Here is a 17,318-nt window from a genome sequence, read left to right on the forward strand (position 1 = left end):
GTGTTTCTGTGGCCGCGATTCCGAACCGAGCAACGCTGTGGCCGAGCCAGCCGTCGAGACACTGAACGGTTTTCATGAGGAAGCTAAGCTTAACGACGACGCTGCCACTGAGTGAGTCTAGCGTTCCCCCTGCAACTCAGATTCTCGACGTCGAGCAACAGCCAGCCAAGCTCGTAGCCATTCCGGTGTCGCCTGGGATTGAGCCGTTTGTTGAGACCGGGCCGGCCGTGCCTAAATTTGCCTTGAGAGCCGGAATGGAGAGCGAAAGCACCCTTCCGTGTTCGCTTGCCTACAGTGTCGCAAACAAATGCGCCCAGAGCTCTCATGCGCACCTGCCGAGTGGCAGCGCCGCACGCTCGCTTTGGGCTGGGTCCCAGCGGAACTCGAAGCTGCCGAGAACGAAAGCGCACGCCTTGCTGGAGCGGTACAAAGTAGAGCAGTTTTCTCCGTGCGCTCGCGACACGTCTCGGAAGAAGCCCAATGTGCTCTCGACCGGTTGCAGTCGCTTTCAGATAGGGGGCGCTCCAAGGGCGGTGCAAATTGCGAAAGCTCAGGGCAATTACGAGAGCTCAAATTGCTGCTCTCTGCGTGAGAAGTGGACTGTAGACGCCTGCCTTTCTCATTTGCATTATTTTTCCTGTGGCAGGTTTCGCCCTTTACGATTACGTTTCTTTTTGTGTGGGACATTTCCAATCACGCGAAATGTCACCTTTCTAGTTTGTGCACTTCTCTTATGTAGTGCTGGGCTAAATGTAACTGGTGCAGTAACTTATTAGTGTATTTACCCCAAGTAGAAGAATGGTAGACCTTCAGTGTGGATTTGTCTTCGCACTTGCCGGCGATGCGGTTGTGTCTTCCTGTGTTGTGCGGCTACGCTTAGTGGCTCTGCATTCAGTAAATTTTTCAACCACTCATAACGTGCTCAAAAATGAGCCTACCTTTATATTAATCGTACCCGCTCGTTTCGCTGAGCTTCACAAACACGCTGACGCAAACGTTTGGCGGTCTGAGGTAAATTTTGGCCACCAAAGGCAAAATGTAGAACAGGCGACGGTTCCATGGACGTGCAGGGACGTACCTCCCCGAGGGGTCGAGCTGCCACATATCGCAGCCGTCGAAAACTCAAGAGCACCCAATATACCTCTGGTGTTCTCCTTGCGCATGTGCGGTCGTTGAAGATTGTTAGCGCCGTCGTATCCTTACCAGCAGCCTCTCTACCGCCCTTCTCTTTGTTGCGCATGCCCATGTCATGCCCAGGCGGGCGTTACGTAGGGTTTTGCAGCGTTCGTTGTCTTTGTTTTTTAATAGTTGCTACACCACTGCTGCAGACAACGCTCGAGTTGGTATGGGTTTGTGGTTTTGCTGTGCCAGTGGTTTTGCTGTACTATCGAGTTAAACGAGTAGCTTTAAAATTTAAAACACTATAGTCGAGTACCATGCCTGTAGGAACGTCGAAACGTGTGCTTGCGGGAACGTACATGTGTGTTTCAGATTTTGTTCATCTAATAAGGAACATTGCTGACCCAAAACAGATTTTGTTAGAGCGTGGCTTGCGTAGGTGCTTTGTGAGGACTTACCAGTGAGTAAAGGAGCATGTAGATGTAAAACGTAGGTATGGGTTGTTTTGGCCAATGGCTATGGGCAAATATATCTCTAGAAACATTTGAAACGCGATCCCTCGTTACCTTCATTACAACTTTCACCGTTGCACACAAGACGGGCCGGCCAATTGTAGTCGTGGAATAATCCGCATTCCATCTGACACCTATCCCAACAGAGCTATTTCTTTTCACTGACTGAAAAGCAGCTTGAAACTTAGAAAGATACACAGGCAGCGGAACGACGCCCGTACATTCTGGGTCCGAGCGTCGCCTGGTCTCCTGTATAACACCGGTTGCCAGTAAAAAACGAACATTCTGCCGCTGGACGCGCGGTTCACCGTAAAAAGAGCGAATGCGATGTCGCCGCGCTCCGGCCGGTCTCCTTTCGAACACCAACTGCCACAAGAATACGGATATTCTGTGGCGGGTCGCTTGCCGTGCTTCAGCGGAACACCGCTTCCCGAAGGAGAAACGGATACCTTAAAGCCGTACTTCGGCCGTTCTGTTTCTCAACATCGGCAGCTGAAATTGAACTTAATATCTGGCATCCGGGTAGCTGCCGTTGTGCGTCTTAACACTGGCGGCCGGAGAAATACAAAAGCGCTGGTTGCCAAATGTTCGCCGTACATCGTATGATCAGTGCCTGCTAGAACCGGGATGCTGGTCACATGCGAGACAGCTGCCGTACATGGCAGACAGATGCCGTACATGCCAGACACATGCCAGACTGACGGGCCGGTCATGGGACACACTTTCTGTGCCGTCTGGGAACGCAACACATTCGGCAACCAGCGCTTCGACTTTTCTTCGGCCGCCCGTGTGCAGACACACAACGGGAGGACCCCGACTGCCAGGTATTTATATCCCTTTCTATTGCCGATATTCAGAAAGAGAACGGCCGAAGTAAGGCCGTAGAACGTCCGTTTTTTCTTTGGGAAGTGGTGTTCAGCCGAAGAACGGCAAGCAACGGCCACAGATTATTCGTATTCTTGTGGCAGTTGGTGTTCCAAAGGAGACTGGCTAGAGCGCGGCTGCCCCGCATTCGCTCTTTCAACGGTGAACCGCGCGTCCGGCGGCAGATTCGTTTTCTTCGGACAACTGGTATTATGATGAAGACCGGGCGACGTACGGACCTAGAATGTACGTTTTCCTTTCGGTTAGCGGGCCTCGACCGAATTACGGTAACCACACGGGCCCAGAATATTTGGCAACCGGTGTTCAGAAGGAGACCAGCCGAAGTAAGGTCTCATGGCATACGCCATTCATTCGGTGAGCGGTGTACAGCAGAATAACGGCGTTGGTCTAGGCGCCGGAACTCATGCAATATCGGTTGGAAGGAGACCGGGCGGTGTAGGACTGGTTTTTCCCTGGGTGAAGAAAAAGCCGTTAGGGGGCCGAATGACGCAGACGCGTTTAATCCGCTCGGTGTTTCTATGTTTTAAACGAGCTAACTTCGTTTGTCGAACGGTAATGAGTGGTTATAGGTAAACGGGCAAGGTGCAAGGACTCGCTGGACATTACCAGGTAACCTTTTAGGCCATCGGAATGCCATTTATTGTCACAAGAAGACTGTGCCACATGGACGGGTGAACTAAGACTCGCCAGTCATAGCCTTTACCACGCCATGCCCGCGGGTTCGTCGACGCATGAGCTCGATGCTATTTACCCCCTCAAGAAATGGAGAGCATTGGACACATCGACGTGGTCGAAATGTCCGACCCTAGATGGCGGTGGTTCACCGAAAATAACTGGCATTTCAAAGGGCGTCAAGCAAGCGGCTACCACGGAGGAGCTCAATCGTTGCCATCTCAAGGACTCCCCACTAAAGAAAGGCAAGAGCGGGCAAAAGCGCAAGTTTTTGGCTATTCTTCTTTAAATAATACTGCGAAAACCAACGTTGCTCTATTTTGTTGGTGATAAACATAGAAGAGGATACGCTCGTGCCCACCTTCGTGCTCTGCACTATATTACTGCATCGGATTTTATGAATGCCTATTTAAAAACAAATGCAATTTTAAATTTGCGACAACAGAGCCTTGTCAATGACAAAGCCTGGTTGTTATTTTGTTGCGGTGTTTGAAGGTGAGCTTTGCTATACTTGCTACACTAGCTACTACTCTATAATCGCCAGCATCGTAGCAAACACGGATTTCGTCAGGTTTTTCTTGCTGAACGCAGATTTTTGAGTTCCCGCACTATTTGGCCCTAGCAATAGATAAACCTAAAGTAGTTGAATATACTTTCTTGGACTGCAAAAAAGCATTTGAAAGGTGTTCGATATGCGCTTCTTGTTTGTAAATTGCACTCTATAAACTGCATGAATCGGTTAGTGCATGGATAGCCCAGTATCTCTCTCTAAGAGAGCAGTCGGTCGCTGTCAATGGTTGTTCGTCCGGTTATGTTCCCGTGACCTCATGAATTCCCGAAAGCTCAGTGGAGGGCCCTCTTTTTTTATTATTTTATATATAAATGTTATTACTATTGGTTCAAAGTCTTGGTTCGAAATGTTCGGGAATGACTTTGTAGTTTACAGGACTATAGCGAATGAAGGTAATTCCGAATACCTGCAACATGATTCCAATTTAATAACATCCTCGTGCGCTGATTCAGAAAAATCGTTGAATGTTAAAAATTGTGTTAACATCACCTTTAAAAGAAAACCTCCATTCCAATTGAACATATAGCGTAAATTACGCTACTTTAAGAACGTCCTGGAAATATATATAACTAGGATTGTATTTACGAGAGGTTAGAGGTTAAAAAGGCACGTTCACAACATAAAAGGTACGGCTGCACGTGTTTTTTCTTTATGAGACAAAATTTGAGCGAACCTGCATTTTAACTTAAAGAACAACCGTATTTTACTCATGTGAGCTCAATGTTGGAGTACGCATGTGTTTGTTGTGATCCCTACACCGACGAGCTGCTTGATTCGCTAGAAAACATCCGGAATAGGGCAGTGCGATTCGTATTAGGTAATTGACACTGTCAACTTAGCATGAGGGAAAGTAAAAAAAAAACCTAAATGGTAAGACTTGAAAGATCACAAACGAAGCCTTAGGTTGAAATTTTTTCGTAATATCTATCATTCGAAAACTGGAATAATGGGAGAAGTATATCCAAGCGCCTTTCTACATATCCCAAAGTGGGAAGGCAATCTAAAGGCAAATTATTACCTTTACTTTAAAGTTGATTCTTTGCGTGATCAAATATATCTTAGATCAATAAGAGGGTGTGATATTCTTCCGTGTATGATTTTATCCACTGTTTATAATAAATGTTTTTACCGCGGTTTGTAAAATTATTGTGTTATTTGGTCTCAAATTTGATGCTTAGTGTTATGTATCTCCCTTCTGCAACAAATAAGGCAGAGCCAGTATCTAATAAAAAAATAAATAAATAAATAAATAAATAAAGAAATAAAATAAATAAATAAATAAATAAATAAAGAAAGAAATATAAATAAATAAACAAATAAATAAACAAATAAATAAAATTAACAAACAAATAATAAATAAATAAATAAATAAATGAACCTTTGGGGCGGCAAGTTTGCCCTCGACGTGTTGAGAGCCTACGAATTCAAACTCTACCAATGAAATATTTTATGTTGAACTAGTTGCAGCGTGCAAGGTTTGCTGTATGAATACTAACATTGCTACATTACTAGTTTGAAACGAATTACGAAACTCTAGTCTTACGCCTTGAACAGAAAGTGGGATAGAACTGCAGCCGCCAGAAGCAGGGCGTCATTCGCAACACGTCTACAATGTCTTGAACGAAGTACGACATTAGAGAAAAACTATGTTATTTGAAACTCTCAAGTGGTATGCACATAGCTCATAAAAAATCAGAAACAGATTGAAAATGAAGATACTTGTTCGATGCCTGCTAGTATCAGCTCTGTGAAAGCTCATCGTAAAAGTTAATCGAGAACAAAATTTCTTTGCAAGAGAAATGCTAAAAAATTGAACATATTTGAATGAAGAAAATTGCACGGAAGGTTCCTGGGTGTTTTGCGGAGTACCAAATCGCTTCGTAAAAGCGGTCGCGCCGGTTTTGTACAGAACTAAACTGGTCAAGCAACTGTTGTAAAACTAGTTGATTTAGTTAGAGCAGAGATGTGTTCAGGAGGATTGTCTTAAAACAAATTTGCTAAAAGCTGCACTTTGATCTCTGGGTAATTCAAGTTACATAAGAATGCGCGTTCCGCACCCCGCACCCCTCCCCCCTTCTTCCCCGTTTATTACAGATAAGCCGCCCCACAGGAGATATCAGGCTCTGGACAATACAACTCTCCAGCTCTGCAAATGAATGAACATTTTCGAGCGGGCTGACTTTGATGTGGGTTCAGTGTACCCAAAATGGTGGGTTTCTGCTGCTGCATAGCGTGACTACGTCCCCTGCTTGCCCCGCATGAAGTATCATCCACCGGACTCAGTGCAGTTAACATACTGTGGCTCAACTCCAATGCCCGTAGCATGGCCGAACATCCGGCGGCTCTAGTCCTGCTGGAGTCCGACGACCGCATCTCGGCTGTTCTCCGAGGGCCGTACTTCGGCCGCACACCGGTGGCTTTGTAACGGCCGGAGCCCTACAGCTGGGATCTGGCAAAATGAACGTAAGCCGTCGACTGGCCGATGGACACTGGCCGTTGGATAGCCATGGGGGTACGGCGGTATACGGCCAAAAGGCCCACATTTGGACACGGGCCGAATGCGTCTGCCAGAAAAAGGCCGGAGAGAAAATCAGCAGCCGAAGTACACCGGCTTGAGTTAGGCAGTACAGTCTTGTGCTGGCTCGGTTTCTGTGCCGCCTGGGTTCATTCCAATCCCGAATATCGGGCTCGTGCAGCGGCTACAAAACATGAGCCATTTGCAGACTATCCGAGGATACGCGTTCACGTACATTGTACATACTTTAACGCCCGAGTAAGGATTGCTTTTTGGGGGCTAGCGACGACACCACTTCGGAAACTTCACTGAGTCTCGAAGCACAACCACGCAAAAAACTTAGCCGAATTCCAAGCACACGGACTGATAATCGTAGCCAAATAATAAACGAGCTAGGTGGAGCCACGAGAATCGCTTTTTGCCCAGTCTTGGCACAGTAGCGTCAGTGTGCCGGAACTTGCTAAATAGGGAAACCATTTATTACCCCACTATAATGCTACAAGATGACTTATTTCAAGGAGTTCTAATAGAGTATTTATTGACGCGTCGTTAACGCGTGTTAAGCTCAGGTTTGAGTCTTTGCCGCTTGTGTGATCGACATCTACTTCCATAACTTTTCTTCGGCACTAATAGGTGGGTAACATTCACATCATTACTTATTTTAAGACTTTGAAGGCAACCCATATTTGTGAATAGCAGATTTGGGGTAAGCAATCGTTCACATCCTTTTTCTGAGCAAGCGATACCCTTAAGGAAACGAAGTTAGCTGGAGCTCCGAGTTCCGTTCGGAATTCTGGTGTTTTAGCAGAGAGAAACTATAAGGATGTTAGGAGTTTTCCGAAGCCTATTACAAGGCTAGGCTCTCTAACAGGCTTTACAGGGAAAATTGAACACGTTTTGCGACACAAGGGTGTTCAGGATGTACAGTAAATAAGGTTTTAGTAATCTCCTCTACCAAGACTTTTGCTAGGCGATGACTGTTCGTGGAGTTATCGAAAATGAAAAAAGAATAACGCCTTTGCGCCCTTGCCGCGATTCCACCTAATTTCGTCCATCTTCTTGCCCCGGAAGCATGACTGCAGGACCATCCGGTTGCACACACCATTTGCTACAGCGATATCTTGCGGCGCCGCATAATTTTGGGACTTGGCCTTCTGAATTTAGTCATTTCGTTTGTGCTGTTGTTTTGCCAATCTGCTTATGAATCCCGCACAACGCTCACGGCTGGAAAAGGTAACGGAAGGAATTGGGCGGGACCTTATCTCTTCCACACAACACCGAAACGTCACAACAAAACAGAACGTGCCTGTCACCACGCGTTCGCGGTCACAAATGCCTTGGTACAAATACGAGTTTAAAATGTGTGAGCGAATGACTAGAGAATCGCCTCAAAATTTGTTAGAGTGAGCACGTACATGGATCCAGGAACGTCGTCGATTTAGGTAATGCTCAATTTGCCGCTCGTTCCCGCCAATGTTGTGGTTGGCGTGTTGTACTGACCCATGCTCGCGAGTACACAGGCAGTAATAGTATTCTATTCCGTCACTGCAATCGGTTGTTGACATTTACAAACGTGACAAAAAAACAGCCTAAAGGTTGCATGTTACGGCACATGGACTTCGTTTATAGTGTGCCGTGCATTCCATTTCAAGTCCCCCCCCCCTGCCTTACATTCCGGGAACTTCTACACGACCAGGGTTTACCAACAACTAGAGAAGTACACCGTAACTGATATTACGAGCGGTCTCGGAAGTGCAGTGTGGGTACTGGAGCCATGCACTTATAATAGTATACTCATTATAATACTACTTTTTGCAGAAATGGTTCAACAATGCAATCGAAATTGTCAATTTGCTTCTAAGCACACATGTAAGTATTTTTAATAGGCCGTGCATAACTACGCAAAAAAATGTCCTTTTGTTGCATCTGTGGGTGCTGCCTATACTGTATTTGAGATTTTAGAGTTCACTCTGATTAACAATTATTTGAAAAACACTCGTACGAGAGCGCGGAAACTTGCCTGCACAACTCGTACTGTATAAAACTTTTCTAAGGTAAACAAAAAAGGGATAATAAGAGTTTCAATTTACGGTTGAAAGCTAAAAAAACGTACAACACATAATCTACGTACAAAAAAGTTTAGAAAATACACTTTAGCAATAAAAACACGTGTGTAATAAAGCATTTAGTATTTTTTTACGCTGAAATAGCATAACGTTTTGTGAAAAGCTTTTACACTTTTTAACGGCGTCATAAAGCTTTGACAATTAAAAGAAAAAAGTGTTTTAGTTGACAAATTTATTCATGTATTTACATCTTTCAAATTGCCCTGGTGCAGTGAAGTCAAGTTATAATGATGGAGAGTAGTAATCCTCAGAACCCCCGATGTTCAGGGGACGGTAAATGCTATTAATAAATAAATAACACATACGAATACAGGGACGAGAAAGTGACCAGTGTCAGATAAGATTGCGAAACTGGCAGCTAAAGTTTGTTTGAAATACAATTGTGCGCGTAGCTGCTCACTTCGGTACAAATGAAAGCGATTTGTGTCTGCTATTGCAACATGACTTGTTTTGAAGCGTAGTTTATTGTTGTAACACGTGTTCTATCTCTACGAAAAACCCAAACGATTCGCCGGTACGGTATCACTATACTGCTTTAGTGCTGCTACTGCATAGAAAATCTCGCCAAGCAAAAAAAAAGCTTTCAAAACATTTCTCATTTACAGAAATTGTGCTGTCCCGCCCCCCCTAATAAGACTATTTCGTGTTTTGATTGTGTGTAAACTGGAATCAGATAACCTTGTTACACTGGGACACTCTTCTGACATTGTTACGATTGAGACATTTTTGTCTTAATCGTAACAATGTCAAAGGAGTCTCATATGTCTCACATGTCTCGTATGATCCCTTCAAGCTGCTGCTTAGTGCTAATTGTTTGTTAAACCTACTGCAAGGCACACACCATTCAGCGTTACAAGAGTGTGAATGACTGCAAAATTGAAGTTATAGCATTTTTTTTTCTGTCACGTTCTTTCCAGCACGGTTTTCTCTGTCGCAGTATTGTATTTTTTCACTACCTGGTAAGAACAAAGCATTATGCGCTAACCCATTCATAAAGCCATTTGCAATGATTGCCTGTTGTAGTAACCTTAGTGTACACTACCGTCTGACACTAGTTTTTTTATCAATTGTACAGTTTTGTAAACCAGCTCATACAAGTTGACAGTTTTCTATTTTTGTTTTATAAATTTTTAAGCATTAAAATTTCAAACAAAAAACAAAACCCACAGGCTCACAGGTATTCTGTTCGCACCGGTTTGATGTTTCTCCTGTCAGGTAGTGGCATAACCAGTCTTCATAAGCCTATGTCGATTTCTTTTGGGGCTGAAAGATGTGGAAGATACGATAAAGAACCCATGCGCATGATTTTGTGCAGCCATGCCGGCCTTTAAACTTACTTGTTCCTCTGGATTTCAGGCGGTTTAATGCGGCAGGCGTTCCAGCAAAGGCATTCTACTTTCCGCCCATTGTAGAATAATTTATGTGGCTAGCTTGTGTAAAGGCAATATAACCTAAGAAAAGCCTATGCGTTTGTTGAACTCTGTCTCCTTGCCTTGCTTTCCAAAAATACAAACCATTTAACTTCTAAAATTGCAGCCCCTTAGACCAGCATGCTTAAAGACAAAGGGATGCAATCACCATTTGCATTTTACAGGTGCAAACAAAATTATGTTTCTTGTATATTGAAGGCTACACATTCAAATAGCCAAATGGACCCTTCGAGGCTCCCAGCCCTCCAGTGATGCTTTGGTGAGCACAAAGCAAACTTTGCCATGAAACACCTCACTATTTCACCTGCTTAATGCGCACCTTGTTGACAGTTTTTACAATATCTTTGCCTTATTGAAGCAGACTCTATATATTTAGTACAGTAAACTGAACTTTACTAAGCAATTGTTGAACTGAGTTATTAAAAACCCAAATGAAATGAGAATCGAGCAGGTTGAGGTCGTTCGGTAGTCATGACTGCATAACGCCACCCAAGAAGTTGAAAGCGGATTTTTTTTACCCTTCCACGTACCAACTATGACCCAGCTGTGCTGCAAGATGTCAATAGCTCTTGTTTCTGATTATTAAGTTGTGGTCTTCAAAATTGTAATTCAGAAAACGTGTTATTTTCCGTCTTTTTTTTTTCTTTCCTTGACTACAGGGAATTAAAAGTCTATAGACTATATGTAGGCTGTTGTACAGGCCTGAAGTCATGAGCAGCCTGTTTTTTTTTCGTTTAAGGAAAGTTAAATTATGATAATTTCGTAGCAAGTAACATATTGGGCAATGTTCCTTGTGACGTTATATCTATGGAGCAAAACACTTTTTCAGGGTTTGTAATTCACTAGACTCTGTCAGCGTGCTATGCTGTACGTCGTTTCCTGAGACATTTATCCTTAGTGCACAAAAAATTGTGTAAAGGTTTTTATTTTCTTAATTGTAGTTTCCTCAAAATCACTTCATACAGTATGTTCCCAATTATTTAAACGCTATTTCTAGTTCCTTTTTTTTACTTTCATCATTTCAAACTGAAGCATGCTTCCCTTCATATTTTTGCAGGTGCGCTCGTCTGAACGGCGGCTTGGTGCTTAGGAAAACATCCGCATAAGTTGCCCAATTCTGGAAGGTGGCCTGATAATGAATGGATGTACTAGTACAAGAAATGAGAGATGTATAATGCGGGAAATACCGTAAGTGTCACAGTCATACCTGGGGTACTCTGAGTAAGGACCCAGGCATTCTGGACCGAGTCATTTTCTGCACAGTGTTTGCTTCTTCAAATGTAATGATAGTACATTCGGAGTAAATTCAAAGGAAGTAAATTCCGAGGCCATTCAAATTCAGTCCATTCGGAGGCAATTCAAATGAAGGACATTCAGAGGCAACTCAAAGGAAGGACATTCAGAGGCAATTTAAAGGAAGGATATTCAGCGGCAATTAAAAGGAAGGAAAATCAAAGTCTATTAAATAGCAGTGGCCAATTCTCAATTCAGAGGCAACTCAAAGGAAACTTCCCTTGTACTGCCTCTGTGGAATTGATGGGCAATTGACTGTGACTTCAGGGAAAATAAAAATTTTCATAAGTGTGAGATGACAACCCACGACGGGCTGCGCTCCGGAGTCGCAGCTGTGGTCACCAGGAGCATCGTCCTGCTGTATCACGTCAAATTTCGATGAATGGGCGGCTACTCTAAGAGTGCTTGTGCACTAATCGGTAGCGTTTTCCCTGGCGAATCCGCAGATTTATTCTCCCCCTTCCCCCAGTCCGCCATGGTTTAGAGAAAAAGAGCCCGTATTCGCTAATTTACGCGACTTCATTGCCTAATGTACACTAACCATTCTTTCTTTCGCTACCCTCACACCCTTCATATTTTTCTTTCTCTTTTTTTCTTTGTTTCTTTTTTCTGTCATGTCATTACGTGTTACCCTCTCCATTGAACTTACCGCGGGTTTTTGAGCCAGCATTTGGTTCGTTCACCTTGTTTTGTCAGCTCTGTAATACGCGTTTTGCGTACGACGCAGACGCCCTTGGAGGGAACCCACTCTTTCTGTTTTCATATAGTCACTTCAGTGCCCGTATTAGGTGGAGGGGGCGACTAGTGCAGTTACACTGGGCCCCAGCGAGAATAGGGTGCCGATCTCCAGCGAGTGTTACTGCCTCCCGCTCATCTCCACCCGGCCGCCTCCCGGATTTTAGTCTCTCCAAAGAGACTTCGGCGGGCAAGTTTGAAGGGGGGCAAGAATACGGGCGTGCAAAAGTAATCGGAATATGAAATATTTGCTCTCCGACGCTTTAAAGTGCCTCAACACATTTCATGACAAAACATGTTTAAAGGCCGCCTTATCAAGAAGTTGTCGGCCTGAAAACTAAGTTTCATGTAGAACTTACTTCGGAAAACAGTGACACAGAAATAGAATTTATCCTAAATTTTTGCAAAGAGGTATTATAATTTTAGTATTGTTACTGTGTGCATCAATACGAACAGAATTTAGTACAATGATCGGGCTTCTTCGGAAAGAGATGTTGCAATTTTGGCGTCTGCGTATCTCAGCCACACTGTGGGGAAATGTTTGCTTGAGGTATCCTTTGTGGGTCTACCCCCACAGCCAGGACCGTGTAAGGACATGATTTGATGATTGAATAGGAGTTCTAACGCCCCGAAACTACAAAGGTTAAAGGGTGCAATGTAGTGAAACAATTTTGACAACCAGGGGATCCTTAACGAGTGCTGAAGTCTTGGACACACGTGCATTTCTGCTTTCCGGCTCCAGCAGAAACGCGGTCGCTGCTGTAGGGAATCAACGCCACGCCTTTGAGCGCAGAACACTCTCCCACCCAGCAATTTCAGAAAAATTCAGCTTTTGCCCCGGTAATCGTATATTACTCTAATAAGACATAATGGGTACGAGATGTATATGAAAAAACGAAAAGTAAAAATTGAAAAGATATTCCTTTCATAGAAATCTGTCTGCCAAAAAACTGTGCGTTTCATACATCTCTGAAAAACCGGAGAATAAACAAAAGACGGCACAAGACGTTGAAATTACCTACATAAATAGCGTAAACAGACCGCCTCTGCAACAGTCTTTGACATTAACAAAAAATCAGAATTAGCAAAGTAAAGGCATGGCCGGCCATGAATTGTGGCTGTACTAGCGTATAATAACACAATTAGCGTAATAACACAAATAGCGTACGCGCCACATTTCGCGTACGGATACGACTACTAAGCATTGCTTTTGGGGGGCTAGCGACGACACCACGTCGGAAACGTCACTGAGTCTCGAATCCAACTACGCGAAAAACTTCGCCGAATTCCAAGCACACGGACTGATAAACGTAGCCAAAGATAAACGAGCTAGGGGGAGCCGCCAGAATCGTTTTTTGCTCAGTCTTCGCGCAGTAGCCGGAGTCTGCCGGAATTTGTTGAAATACTGAAACATTTATTATACCCACTATAACTTCAGACCCGAGAAAAGGATGGACACGGCAAACTCGTTTTAACTCTTTATTAGGAACATTGTAGAGGTAATAAACACTTCTTTGAAGCGCAGGAACCGAAAACTGTAATTTTGCAGGAGAAAATGGCGGTACCCATTTGGGTACATCAGGCCTAAGCTGAGTGAAAATCAACAAAGCAGTTTCTGTTGAGAAGGCAAAGAAAGAGATCACATTTTGTGCGTCTGATGCGGGTTTTTCCGCTGCAACCTTGGTTGCGGCACCTCATTTGCGGCACCTCATTTGAGACTTCAGGGGCACATGCTCTGGAAAGTGCCCATGCATATCCAAGCGCACCTCATTTGGTGGTATCGCCGTCCCCTTTGTGCGCTTAGGCACTGCAACACTCTCGCCATTTTCAACTTCAAGCTCTACTTCATCTGCGACTTCTGCAATTTCCTTGACGTGGGTGCGGATAAGTGTTTCGGCAATCCTGTTCTTGAAATCGAATTGGTCCAGCATGTCTTTTGCAGCAACATCCATGAGCTTGCAGTCATTCCTGTATTCGATCCAGGAGTTTCCGACCGCTAGATCGAGAAAATGGGCAAACACCCGTACGGTCCACTTTGTACGGATCTTCGTCCTGTAATAGGACACGTACCTGTCCACAAGGTCCACGCCGCCCATGTTCTTGTTATAGGCTTTTACGCAAGATGGTTGCGGTATATCCACTTTCTGTTTTTGCTCCATTGACCACCTTCTACACGTTCCTTCAGGGTTAATGCCACAAGTGGCCGAAAGAATCATGACTGATTTTTGATCCTTCCACTTGGTGACGCACATTTCTCCATCACTGCGGACAACGGAACACGATTCTCCGCGGGTCATGTTGTTTTCGTTTGGAAGCTTGGAAGCCGCGCCTCCAGTTCAGTCTGCCACAATTGTGCCAGTAAGATATGCATTTCGTTTGAGAAAGAATTCTGCGAACTTTATTCCCGTAAAAAAACGGTCGGTAAACACATGGACAGGCTCGTCCGTTGGCACTGTTTCCAGAAGCCGCTCTACAACTGCGCCGCCAAGACAAAGTTTCTTCATGTCGGCATCCGGAACCGTTCCTTTGCCTGTTTAGATCAAGAAATCTAGCACAAGTCCATCACTACTTGCCAAGACAAAGTTCTTGAGTCCAACAGTATTTGGCTTGCTTGGTACGTATTGCCGGGCAGGACAACGTCCGCTGAATGGAATCATCTGCTCATCGACAGATAGTACTTCCGGGCGCGGCAGTTCGAGACATGCCTTTCGAAATGAGTCGATGATAGGCTCCACTCTGAACAACCTGTTCTCAGTTTGTGATGCTGTTTGGGTGATGTCGACGAAGTGCACCATGCCACGTAACTCGAAAAATCGGTCCCGTGTCATGTTTTCCGCAACAAGAGGTATAGCGGATATACGGGACCAGTATAATCTAGCTCGAGGAAGCGCAAGATGGCCCATTAACAAATGGATTCCAGCGAGTTTTTTCATCTCTGATGCGGACGTGTTCACAGGTCTGTGGGCACGCTGCTGAACCGAATAGAGGTTTGTTTCCTCCGCGCATAGCTTCCAAAAGGTTTCGGGAAAGTACTTGATGAAGTAGGCAAACGGAGACAGAGGCGACTTTGAATGTACTTGTGGTGGTGTGGTGACCAATGTGCACGTGGGAGAGAAGCTGGGAAAAAAAACCTGTTAGTCAAATCTTGAATTGAAAAACAAATTACAGAAACTAAACACTTACTCTGCCAATTTCCAAATGGGGCCACGGGCCTGAAATTCGCGGCTGCCTTGTGTGTCATCATCTCCATTTTCATCACAATCAGTGCTGCTGTCTGAGCATTCACTGCTGTCGTCTAAGTCATCCAGTTCGTCGTCGTCATCAGACAAGTCGATATCACTTTGAAAGAGTAGCTCTTGTATTTCCTCGTCGCTTAGAAACTCGGCTGCAAGACAGAACGAACGATAATATTTTTTTAGCGTGATGACCTGAAGTACCCAAGTGGGTACAATTGTGATTAGGTTGCCCTATATCTGAGACGAAGCACTGCAACTAGCTCAAACTTTTCGTGCCCCTTTTTTAATGTCTCCTGATTGTTCAGCTTCGCGTTTATCTATTATATGCAGCATATTGGGAAGGAAGAAGAAGTTAAACTCACCTGGTCACCGGCGCGCGCTTTTTGTACGTGTTGCCGCCATCCCTGTGTTTACTGCGAGCGCGCAATTGGACTTACGGCGACACCTCGCGGGGAGTTTGTTAACTCACCCTTCCTGAAGCAGAAATGGCCGTTCGCGTGCTGCAGTCTTCATCTAAAGCCGCGCAGCGCGCATTTTTCAAATGTACCCAAACGGGTACCTACGGACTGATATGTACAAGATTACGTATTTTAAGGAGTTCCATTAGAGTATTTATTGACGTGTCGTTAACGTGTCTTAAGTTCAGTTTTCACTCTTTGCCGCGTGCGCGATCGACGTCTGCTTCCGTTACCTTTCTACGGCACTAATATGTGGGTAACATTGACATTTAACTTATTTTAAGAGTTCGAAAGCCAAGCCATATTTGTGAATAACAGATGTGACGTAAGCAATCGTTCACATCCTTTTTCTCAGCAAACAATAGACTTAAGGAAATGATGTTAGTCGGAGCTCCGATTTTAATTAAGAATTCGGATGTCTTAGACAAGAGAAACTATAAGGATGTTAGGAGTTTTCCATAGCCTATTACAAGGTCAGGCTCTGTTACAGGCCCAAAAGAGAAAATTGAAAAGGTTTTCCGACACAAGGGTGTTCAGGTTTTCAAATAAATCAATATTTTAGTAATCTTGTCTACCAAGAATTTGTTAGGCGATGACTGTTTGTGGCGTTATCGAAAAGAAAACAATGCATTTCCGCCCTTGCCGCGATTCTACCTCATTTCGTCCATTTTCTTGTCCGGCGAGCATGACTACAGGAACATCCGGTTGCACGCACCATTTGCTACAGCGATATCCTGCGGCGCCGCACCATTTTAGGACTTCACCTTCAGAATTTCGGCGTTTCGTTCATGCTGTTGTTTTGCCAACCTGTGTAAGAACCCCGCACAACACTCACGGCTGGAAAAGATAACGGAATGAATTGGGCGGGACCTTAACGCTTCCACACCATACCGAAAGCTCACGGTCACGAAATACCTTGTTACAAATACGAGTTTAACATATGTGAGTGAATGACTAGCGAATCGCCTCAAAATTTCTTAGAGTGAGCACGTACACGGGTCCGGAAACGTCGTCGATTTATGTATTGCTTAAGGTGCCGCTCGTTCGCACCAATGTTGAGGTTGGTCGTGTTGTACTGACGCCATGCTCGCGCGTACACAGGCAGTAATAGTGTTCTATTCCGTCATTGCAATCGGTTGTTGACATTTACAAACGTGACCAAAAACAGCCGAAGGGTTGCGTGTTTCGGCACATGGATATTGTTTTGGGTGTGCCGTTCATTTCATTTTTGTTGCGACCCCGCCCCCGCCCCCCTTACATTTCGGGAATTTCTACACGACCAGGGTATATCAGCAACTAGACACGTACACCGTAACTGATGTTACGAGCGGTCTCGGAAGTGCAGTGTGGGTACTGGGGCCATGCACTTATATTAGTATAGTTTTTATAATACTTGTTTTTTTTTAAGAAATGGTTCAGCACTGCAATCGAAATTGTCAGTGTGCTTCTAAGCACACATGTATTTTTTAATCGGCCGTGCCCAACTATTCAAAAACCTGTCCTTTTCTTATATCTGTGGGAGCTGCCATTGAAGTAATACATACTTTATAGTTACTGCGATAAACATTTCTTTATGCACACTTGTACGAGAAAACAGAAACTTTCCTGCACAACTTGCCCTGGATAAAAATTATCCAGTTTAATCAGAAAAGTGATTATCAGCGTTTAAATTTGGCGTTTAAAACTGAAAAAAAGACGTACTACACATAATACACCTACCCAAGTTTCTTAAAATTCGCGTTAGCAATCATAACGTGTATTTTAGC

Source organism: Haemaphysalis longicornis, unplaced genomic scaffold (assembly GCF_048455015.1).
Source record: "Haemaphysalis longicornis isolate Haplotype H1 unplaced genomic scaffold, Haemaphysalis longicornis Haplotype H1 scaffold_8, whole genome shotgun sequence".
NCBI classification, from domain to species: domain Eukaryota; kingdom Metazoa; phylum Arthropoda; class Arachnida; order Ixodida; family Ixodidae; genus Haemaphysalis; species Haemaphysalis longicornis.